Source organism: Nilaparvata lugens, chromosome 14 (assembly GCF_014356525.2).
Source record: "Nilaparvata lugens isolate BPH chromosome 14, ASM1435652v1, whole genome shotgun sequence".
Classification (NCBI taxonomy): domain Eukaryota; kingdom Metazoa; phylum Arthropoda; class Insecta; order Hemiptera; family Delphacidae; genus Nilaparvata; species Nilaparvata lugens.
In genome coordinates, this window is record NC_052517.1 from 29,696 (window position 1) to 41,050 (window position 11,355).

Genomic DNA, 11,355 nt, shown 5'->3' on the forward strand with positions numbered 1-11,355 from the left:
GAGGAGGAGGAGGGCGATGAGGAGGAGGAGTAGGAGGAGGAGGAGGAGTAGGAGGAGGGCGATGAGGAGGAGGAGTAGGAGGAGGAGGAGGAGGAGGAGGAGGTGGCGGAGAAGGAGGAGGAGGAGGTGGTTGCGAAGGGGAAGGATGAGGAGGATAAGGATGACTTGGTGTAGAAGAAGCAGTGAAGGAAGTTCTTCAGTATATTTACTCTACTCGAGTTGAGACTCCTCATGCCATGCTATTGAATATCAGCTCAGCCGAAACATATAAACAGTGTCTTCAGAAAGCGAAATTCAGGTCACTGGTACAATCCAACTACAAATTGTCAGCAGAGGATAAATGGGAAGCGGTAATGATATTCACTGTTTGAGGAGTGTCAACTGTTCAAAGTGAATCTAAATTAGGAAATTGAAGAAGTTTCGGGCAATAGCCTGTTTTTCTTTTCCGATCGTTGTATTGTTTGTTATATCAAATGAATGAATAAATAAATTTTGCTATTTAGTGAGGTCCACGTTATGAATGCAGTGAAAAAACATAGGAGAAAAGCGTTGTTGATTCTCTGCCTTGCCACTGCCTTCTACAAAGGATAGCAATTATTCGGTATATCGGATGTGATATTAACCAAGCATTTGTGTTAATAATAACCAATAATTATTTATAAAATAGAATTTTATTATAATACCCTTTGAAATTAATGAAATAATAGATGATGAATACAGGTTATAACTTGATTTAATCAATAATAATTATAATCCTATTATATTAAGCGAGCAATATCTGTATTTTTATATCTGGTTATTTATGTTCAACGGATCTCGAAAACGGTTCTAACGATTTTCACGAAATTTGGAACATAGTAGGTTTATAATATAAAAATTCGATTGCACAAGGTCTCATCCCTCGGAAAACTCGCTGAAGGACATGGAAAGGATAACAATTATTCATCCTTGGAAAAATAGATGATAATTTCGTCCGCTGTCAAAACAGAAGATGCGTGTGTGGGAGAGAGACAGAATTATTTCTAGCTGTGTAATCAATCAGCGAGAAATATTATTGAGAAATTTTAATCGACTTGATCAAAATAATCTGATTTGTTGACATGACATGATAATCATTCTAAACTAGAGTATATCATAATTTTCAAAGTTATTCATTATTTGACAATTTCAAGTGATTAGTGGTGTTATTTTGTTATTTAATTTGGTTTGTAAATAATCTAAATTAGAACTTTTTCGTTTTCAAATGTTTGGACTGAAAATTGGACCTGAATTCAAGTGTATGGAACATAACCTACTTTCTGGACTATATATAGAGTATAAATCAAAATTCGGGGAAGAGAAGTTTGGGCTGTGCCTGTTAGACCTTCCCCAATCATTTGAAGAATTCTGTTCTGTTTATCAATAGTTTACGAATAAATAACGAGCAAAGCTCGTTGCCCCAATATTTTATATATTAATCATAACAAGTTATAATATTTTGTATTCTTAGTGCCGTTTGCACAACAGCCGGTTAAATTATAACCGTGATTAATTCTACGAAAACCAATCAGAGAAGCCGTCTTTCCAGAAATGCCTTCTCTGATAGGTTTTCGTGGAATTAATCACGGTTAAAATTCAACCGGCTTTTGTGCAACAGGTCAAGAAAATATTCAATTTATCTCTAATGAAGAAATTAATTGACTCATACAGTGCAGGATAGGAAATTCAGGAATGACGCATCATCATGTCTCAACTACTCAACTGTTTAACTTGAAATTTGCATATTATAGATTCTTAACCAACCAAGGATGGTTATAGGCCTATTTTCAATTCTTCAAGATTCCAGTAGGCCAAGTTTTCAATTAGATCCTTGCAGAGCACGGGTTACCTGCTAGTTTAATAATAGATTCGCTATATTAAGATTTTTTTTCTGTTGATTAATTACTACAATATATTATATTTTTCATATTTCTACATTATAATGTTCTGCGGAAGTAGAAGAAGATAACGCTATCTGCTTTGTCGAATAATTGACCGAGCAAAGTGAGGTCTAAAGGTGCGTACAGATTTACGCGCCGCGAACAAGAGCAACTCACTTTTAATCAGCTGATGTCAAGCTTTTTATATCTCTATCTTACCGTTTCTGTAAAAATACAGATATAGTCAGCTGATTAAAAGTGAATTGTCATGTTCGCGGCGCGTATATCTGTACGCACCTTTAGATTCAAGTCGATGGTTTGACATTTCTCTTAATGTTTAAATGTTTGAATGTTTAAATGTTTATATGTTGCGCATTTACGGGGAAACGCGGTAATAGATTTTCATGAAATTTGACGGGTTTGTTCCTTTTTTAATTGCGCGTCGACGTGTATACAAGGTTTTTTTGGAAATTTTGCATTTCAATTATAATATAAAAGGAAAAAGGAGCCTCCTTCATATGCCAATATTAAAGTAAAAATCAGACTCTAGAATTATTCATCATAAATCAGCTGACAAGTGATTACACAGATGTGTGGAGAAGCCAGTCTATTGCTGTATTTCCATATACATTTCAAGGATAATATAAAAGGAAAAAGGAGCCTCCTTCATACGCCAATATTAGAGTAAAAATCAGACTATAGAATTATTCATCATAAATCAGCTGACAAGTGGAGAAGCCAGTCTATTGCTGTATAGTTTCACTCAGGTAGCCTACTTGTGGATGAGAATTCTGCGTGAGGTCTACTATTCACAGAACTACTAGTAGATTCGCTATATTGAGATTTTATTTTTTGTTGATTGATTACTATAGTATATTATATTTTTTCCTATTTCTACATTGTAATGTTCTGCGGAAGTAGAAGAAGATAGCGCTATCTGCTTTGTCCAATGATAGACAAGGAGAGCAACACTGCTATTATTAAATACTGCTATTATAGCATAAATTCAAATTCATCTTATTTTCAGAAAGTCTACATTTACAATGCATTCCCCTGAAAATCACTCCTCTAATATGGAACAAGGCCGTGTTTGAAGGAGAAATCTCACTACAACCTATTTTCTCCTCTTCTTCTATCTGCCTTTTTCCTATTTTTATATATCTATACACCTCTCTCATCTGTAAATCAATGATATTTTACCCCGTCGTGTTTTGCTGGGAAGGATATTATTTATATCTTTTTCAGAGAATCGACAATTATTTGTTGAAACACCGCCGACTCATGAAGTTACATCACAATATTATATTATCGTTAGGCTAGTTTCACAATCACTCAGCTCGTTTCGTTTACGGTTCGTTTCCGACAAATTCCGATAAGTGTGAAACGGTAATTCGGTTTGAATTAGGTACCGAATAGAAACCGCTTAGATCCGAACGCCCACTTGACTCTAATACATTCCATCAGGTTTCAATTCGTTGCTAGAAAGAGGCCACTTTCGGTTCGGTTCGTTTCGTTTTCGGCAAATTCCGATAAGTGTGAAACGATGATTTGGTTTGAATTCGGTACCGAATAGCAACCGCATAGCACCGAACGCCCCCTCGACACGAATAGGTTTTATCATATTCGAATTCGTAGACAGGGAAACAGGAAAAAACAAAGGGCCATATGAATAAAGTTGAGCATTTGCTCATACTTCTAAAATATGGAGAATTTGCTTCATTTTCTATGAATAAAAGTGAGCAAAACCTTTTGCTCATGCTCATCAAAAAAATAGTTTTAGCATTTGCTCAAAAGTAAAAGCTTTTGCTCAAAATTGTATGAATAAACTAGAGCATTTGCTCAACTTTTGAAGCAAATGCTTCAAAAAAGGTGAGTCTAGTCTAGAGCAGCTTATCACCTTTAAGCTCATAGTAAAATGGCTCAACTAATTCGTATGAGAAAGAGGAAACTATACCAGATACTATCACAACCAATAGTGTAGAACTATAAAACTCTTTTTAGATTCAACCATGATATATATCACCATTATTCCTACAAAAGAATAAATACAAAAGCTACCTGTTATAAAGATAGCCATTACAAAATAGGAAATAGGTATTTAAGAATATGAGAGTGTAGACGATTATAAGAAGGCTATTGATATTATAAGAATATGCTGAAGATTATTATAGAGATGACATTTTTTCACGCTATTATTTCAAAATTCTAAACTCAACTAACCTAAAACTGTATTCATAAAATAGAAAACAGAGCAGACGACGCAAACACAAGCGGTGCCCCCTGTTTGCATATTTAGCGCTTCCGTGAGCTATAAATACAAATTAAGGATACAAAAGCGAATCAGCTGATGAAAAATCTTTAAAATACGTGAGCATTAGTCCAGAGTTCAGGAGCATAAGGTAAGAGTATAAGGTAAAGCTTATTCATATAAAAATGAGCAAATGCTTTTGCTTCTACCTTTTGCTCATGAGCAAAACCTTATGCTCAATGCTTTTGCTCATGAGTATTTGCTCTGGTTTTATTCATATGGGCCAAAGTCTTTTACACACGCTTGCCTTTTTTGTTTTTATTTCAACCTGATATCGTGATTATCTTTTTCAAAATTTTCCAAGTCCAAATAATTTGGTCAATTAATTTCTGTTAGTTCACAGGAAAATTTCTTTCTCAATGAATAGTTTGCTAAAAAGCTATAAATTAAAACTCTGGGAGATTTTTTCTTATTTTTCCACAAAATTTTATTTTACTTATTTTTCCACAAAAATTACATGATTCCATCAATGGAGAAAAGAGATGAAGTTTATATACCATGGAACAAGGAACAAATTTTCAATTTAAAAAGATGATCTCTGAACATCCAAAATTAACATAATCAAAAAGAAACTATTCAAATAATTCACAATTCTTAATAAACTAAAATTTTGTTGTTCAAGAAATAACATCTTACAATTTAACACCAGCTGTTAGTAGCCTAATATAGATACTTCAGACGGGTTTTTTTGTGCAATCCCCGAGAAATAAGGAAAAATTTTTGCGCAAATCCCCCTCCCCCTCCCCCTCCCCCTCTGCGCCCCCCTCTCCTCCCCCTCTCCTTCTCCCTCTCCCTCACCCTCTCCTTCTCCTCTCCCTCTCCCTCTCCCTCTCCCTCTCCTTCTCCCTCTCCCTCTCCTTCTCCCTCTCCCTCTCCCTCTCCCTCTCCCAGTGAGGACGAGGGGGAGGGAAAAAAAATAATTTCCCTTTTTGGAGGAAAAATTCCCTACTGTCAAATTAAAGTGAATCCATATTTCTACTGACAAATTAAAGTGAATCCATATTTCTACTGACAGATTAAAGTGACTCCATCTAATGCTATACTGACAGTGAGAGTCAACCTTGGAAGATATGCTCAAATTATTCTCTCAGTCAGATCTTACTTCAGCATCATGAAGCTCTAAGAACCCAATTCAACTTATACTGACAGATTAAGTGAATCAATCCCAGTCTAGTATAGATAAGAACTCTTTTGTAGATGTGTAGATAAGAACTCTTTTGTAGATGTGCTAAATACTGACAGTGAGAGTCAACCTTGGAAGATATGCTCAATTATTCTCTCAGTCAGATCTTACTTCAGCATCATGAATCTCTAAGAACCCATTCAACTTATACTGACAGATTAAGTGAATCAATCCCAGTCTAGTATAGATAAGAAACTCTTTTGTAGATGTGTAGATAAGAAACTCTTTTGTAGATGTGCTAAATACTGACAGTGAGAGTCAACCTTGGAAGATATGCTCAAATTATTCTCTCAGTCAGATCTTACTTCAGCATCATGAATCTCTAAGAACCCAATTCAACTTATACTGACAGATTAAAGTGAATCAATCCCAGTCTAGTATAGATAAGAAACTCTTTTGTAGATGTGCTAAATACTGACAGTGAGAGTCAACCTTGGAAGATATGCTCAAATTATTCTCTCAGTCAGATCTTACTTCAGCATCATGAATCTCTAAGAACCCAATTCAACTTATACTGACAGATTAAAGTGAATCAATCCCAGTCTAGTATAGATAAGAAACTCTTTTGTAGATGTGCTAAATACTGACAGTGAGAGTCAACCTTGGAAGATATGCTCAAATATTCTCTCAGTCAGATCTTACTTCAGCATCATGAAGCTCTAAGAACCCAATTCAACTTATACTGACAGATTAAAGTGAATCAATCCCAGTCTAGTATAGATAAGAAACTCTTTTGTAGATGTGTAGATAAGAAACTCTTTTGTAGATGTGCTAAATACTGACAGTGAGAGTCAACCTTGGAAGATATGCTCAAATTATTCTCTCAGTCAGATCTTACTTCAGCATCATGAATCTCTAAGAACCCAATTCAACTTATACTGACAGATTAAAGTGAATCAATTCCAGTCTAGTATAGATAAGAAACTCTTTTGTAGATGTGCTAAATACTGACAGTGAGAGTCAACCTTGGAAGATATGCTCAAATTATTCTCTCAGTCAGATCTTACTTCAGCATCATGAATCTCTAAGAACCCAATTCAACTTATACTGACAGATTAAAGTGAATCAATCCCAGTCTAGTATAGATAAGAAACTCTTTTGTAGATGTGCTAAATACTGACAGTGAGAGTCAACCTTGGAAGATATGCTCAAATTATTCTCTCAGTCAGATCTTACTTCAGCATCATGAATCTCTAAGATATAAGAACCCAATTCAACTTATACTGACAGATTAAAGTGAATCAATCCCAGTCTAGTATAGATAAGAAACTCTTTTGTAGATGTGCTAAAACCCTATTACTCTTTAAGTTTCTCGTTCTAGAGTTAGTTGCAAGGATCTTTAAATGCAAGGATATTACTTTAAATGCAACCCTAAAATCTTTAAATGCAAAGTGAATCCATCTTTATACTGAGTGAATCTGTTACATCTTTATACTGTAAAATTATAAAGTGATTGCAAATTGAATAATTCGGAGGGTACAAGAGAGTGTGATACACCCATCGTTTCTCTGTCTCTCGCATAAGCTTAAAGATTGTGCAAAAAATTCATCTATTTGAAATGCATTTCAAAAACAGATGGCCCCATGCGTTATCTTCTATTCTCGCTACTGCTTTTTCCTCTATTACGAAAGAGAAATCCAAAGTTCCTTTTTAATCCAGCCTTCCTATACTGCCAGTTGAAGTGAATCCATTCTGCTCCTCGGCACGGCCTTGTGAAGGTCGGGAGGGCGTTGCCCGGCCTTGAGTGAGTGAGCGACCGAGCGATGTCAGCTTGTGCGTACATCAAGCTATATATAAAACTACAACTATTGACAACTGCTTTTTTCATATCATATGCACTTCAAAAAATATTTTCTCAGTCTATATTATGTAAATTCATTTATAATTGTATATAAGTGTAAAAAACCAGTATATATTGTAATCTACACGAATAAAGCATTCTCTCATTAGCTTTATTTATTTATTAGATAGAGCGAACAATACAATAGTTGGAAAAGATAAAACAGGCTATTGCCCAAAACTTCTTCAATTTCCTGATTTTGTCACAAATTGTTCAAATATTATGTTCACTTCAATTTCAACATCAAATCTTCAATCTGAAACTATGAATCAGAATGAAACAAAGAGTTTCAAATTTAGATAAATTGATAATGAAACTTTCGTTAAAACAAAAACTTCAAATATTCATACTGTTTTTGTTAAGAAGTTTGATGAAACGTCTATAGCAATGATTAAACCTTTCCTTGTCTGTATGACATCTCAAGTAATTGAAGCATTTAATTTGTTACAAAATTTGGTTCTCAAGCACTATCACGGATCTATCTAGTGACTATCTATCTATGAGCTTGAATTTTTCTTTTTTCATCTTGTCAAAGTCCATATAGGTAAATAAGTAAATGTGCTTAAATTTTAAACCATTTTCAGCAAATACTAAATTAAATAAGAGATTTGTTTCTCCCCCCAGCACTGGGAGATATAATTAACATTCTTGCATTTTCTTTATTTGTAATTAATTTATCAAAGTATTCCAAAAATGGCTATAGATATCCTCAGACCTATATCACTTGGGGTATCAGCTCTATTGATGTCTTAACAGTGAGAGGTCAATGATCTTTTACATTTTTTATCTGCAATGTCATACAAGCATTTCCAAAGTTCATCGGTATTTGTAACAATAGTTGAGAAATCATTTGCACTACAATAATGTAGATGACCTGTATCTAGTATGTTCAATAATTCGAAAATCTCAGATAAAATTGGAAAATGTACATTTTCTGTTTTTGTTAACGCTAGATCATCGCCTTGGAATCCTGTTGAAAATTTAATATTTTTTGCAATAGAATCAAATTCATTGAATGAAATTGACATCAAGAGGCGAGTTAATTTTTTGAATTTAGCAAAGCTAAAACACTGCATGACCTAGATCAAGCTATGAACTATAATTGATAAGGTAGATTCCTTAGCTGTAACAGTTGTGTCTGAGGGGGCGTATCTCTTGATAAAAATGGTCATAGATATCCTCAGACCTATATCACTGGGGGGTATCAGCTCTATTGATGTCTTAACAGAATGATCTAAGTTGATCTTTTACATTTTTTTTATCTGCAATGTCATACAAGCATTTCCAAAGTTCATCGGAATTTGTAACAATAGTTGAGAAATCATTTGCACTACAATAATGTAGATGTCCTGTATCTAGTATGTCCAATAATTCGAAAATCTCAGATAAAATTGGAAAATGTGAGGGAAAAAATAATTTCCCTGAGGAAAAAATTCTCTACTGTCAAATTAAAGTGAATGCTAAATGAGTGAATCCATCTTTATACTGTAAAAAGTGATTGGTTTGCTTTCCACCTGACAGTTAAGAAAAATTTCACAAATTCTAAAATTTTCTATGTGCTGTACAAACCGCAGGCGTTGCTTTTTAAGTGTGCTCTCCGAGAATATCTATAGTAAATTTAGTACGAACAAGCATTCCAAAAATGGCTATAGATATCCTCAGACCTATATCACTTGGGGTATCAGCTCTATTGATGTCTTAACAGAGAGAGGGCAATGATCTTTTACATTTTTTATCTGCAATGTCATACAAGCATTTCCAAAGTTCATCCAGAGGCGAGTTAATTTTTGCAAAGCTAAAACACTGCATGTCCTCGATTAAGTTATGAACAATAAGGTAGGAATGTGCACTTAGCTGTAACACAGTTGTTTCTGAGGGGGGCGTATCTAATTGTAGACAGACAACATGTACGAGCTTTATGCAATCTCAGTGCATGCAAGCAATAAACACACTGTAATTCCTTTCCGTTGTAGAAGAATCCATAACGTGCAAAGTTTCTTTTCTGAGCATTCGTATACATAGACGCCAATTTCATACTTTGCATTCGATTGTTTTCGCACAAGAAATTATTTGTTTGATACATATTTTTAAACAGCAGAGAATTATAATGTTGAGCAGAGAATAATGCACACCTTCCATCGGGTCTATACTTATGTATCTTACATGCATCATAACACCACGAAGTGGTGAAAAAGCTGAAATCGGGCTTGAGAAAGTCCTCCGGTATGCATTGTACGTTAGAATGCAATCTTCTCAAAAACTTTGCTTTCTCAGTTCCTTTTGTGAAAATTTTCTCATAACTTGCAAGGTAATCACGTATTAATGAGTCACTGTATTCTAAATCTCCATCTTCCCATTTTATTTTATGATAGTTACGTTCCAGCCATGTTACGTCGTTAAACAATTTTGTAGTCAATTCCATCTTTGGAAATGGTGATTTGAAATGAAATACAGCATAATTATTGCACTCGTCAACGATAGCAAGTTCTTTCACAATAATTTGATTACAAGTTTGTTTAAACCAGTGAAGATCAACCGTAGCAATTTTCGTAGGTGTCTGCTTTTGCACTCCTTTCTGTTCCTCTTCACGTATCTGTTCCTCCTCACGTTTCTGCTCCTCCACCTCCTCTTCCCCCTCCTCTCCCGACTTCTGGATTGGTGTACTACTCCTCCTTGGTTCATAATGGAAATTTGTTGATTCAATATCGTAAAGTAGCGACGACTGAGCTTTGTCCAAAATATCAGAATCAAGATCACACTGGATAGAGCGAGTTTGTGGCTTGTCCACCAAAATATCAGAACACAAAGAATAGGACATGATTCCTGTTCAAAGGTAAAACTGATAATGGCTTACATTTGGCGCAGTACACACCTTATATAACCTGCAGTGATGCACTCTATCAACAAATTACTGAACTTCTCAATTTAACAGCACGTACTCCGGAGTACATATCATGTTATTTTCATAATTTCTCCGGTTTTGATTCGCATTTTATTCTGAAATCGCTCGGTAAATGTAAAAAAGAAATTTCCTGCATCGCGAATACGTCAGAGAGATTTTTGACACTTTCAGTAGGCAAAATTAAATTTTTAGATTCCTACAAGTTTATGTCTGAATCCTTGGAAGTATTGGTGCGTAATTTGGTAGAAAGTACAGACATGGAAAAGAAGTTGGGGAAAGAAAGTACATTGGAAAGAACTTCCTCCAATAGAATGATTTAACGCACACGCGAAGAATATCAACATGCACAAAGAGTGTTCTCAACATTCAATATTTTCATTACCTTTCAACTCAATGCTCGAACATTAACTCTGTGGGTAGATGACACAAGCTGATAAGTCATGATTTGTAAACTTTTCAGGAGAGCAATTTGAAAGTTTGGCATAGCTGCAAACATTATCTATAATATTTTTTCTTACCCATTTTACACTAATATAATCAGATGATCCTCGACTATTTAAATAGTCTTACCCATTTTACACTAATATAATCAGCTGATCCTCGACTATTTAAATAGAAAATATCAAGGATAAAACAATTTATTTAAATTAACTATTGAGAATTTTTGCAAGTGATATCAGAGATATCATGTTTTGCCATCTGCCAAATGTTTCAAATCACAATGTAACAGTATAGGGAATATCTTAAAAATCGATTTTATAGAAATTTGAATATATGTTTTAAAAATTAATTGATATTATTTACAAGTATTGATCAAGTTAACCAAACTTGAACTGTTTGCAAAGTTGTATGGGTTATGTAGTTCTCAATATGGGTTATTGATTTTCAGATTTTATAATAGCCTACCAGTACATACACTTATCAAATTTTGTCATCTTTTGATAATTGGATTATAATACAAACCGGTAGAAGAGTGTTGAGATATATGTACTTATCAATATTTGTCAACTTGGGGTTTGGAAGAAAATGCAGTATCAGGCTTAAGCAAGGTCTATATCTCAGCTATTTAAAAAGCTACAACATATTTAGTTATACCATCTTATAGATCTAATTTTTCTGAACACAACCATATGCATAACTCAATATGGTCAAAAATGTGACTTATCAACTTGTGTCATCTACCCACAGAACTAAAGTTAATTAATTAATCATTACACTATCTAA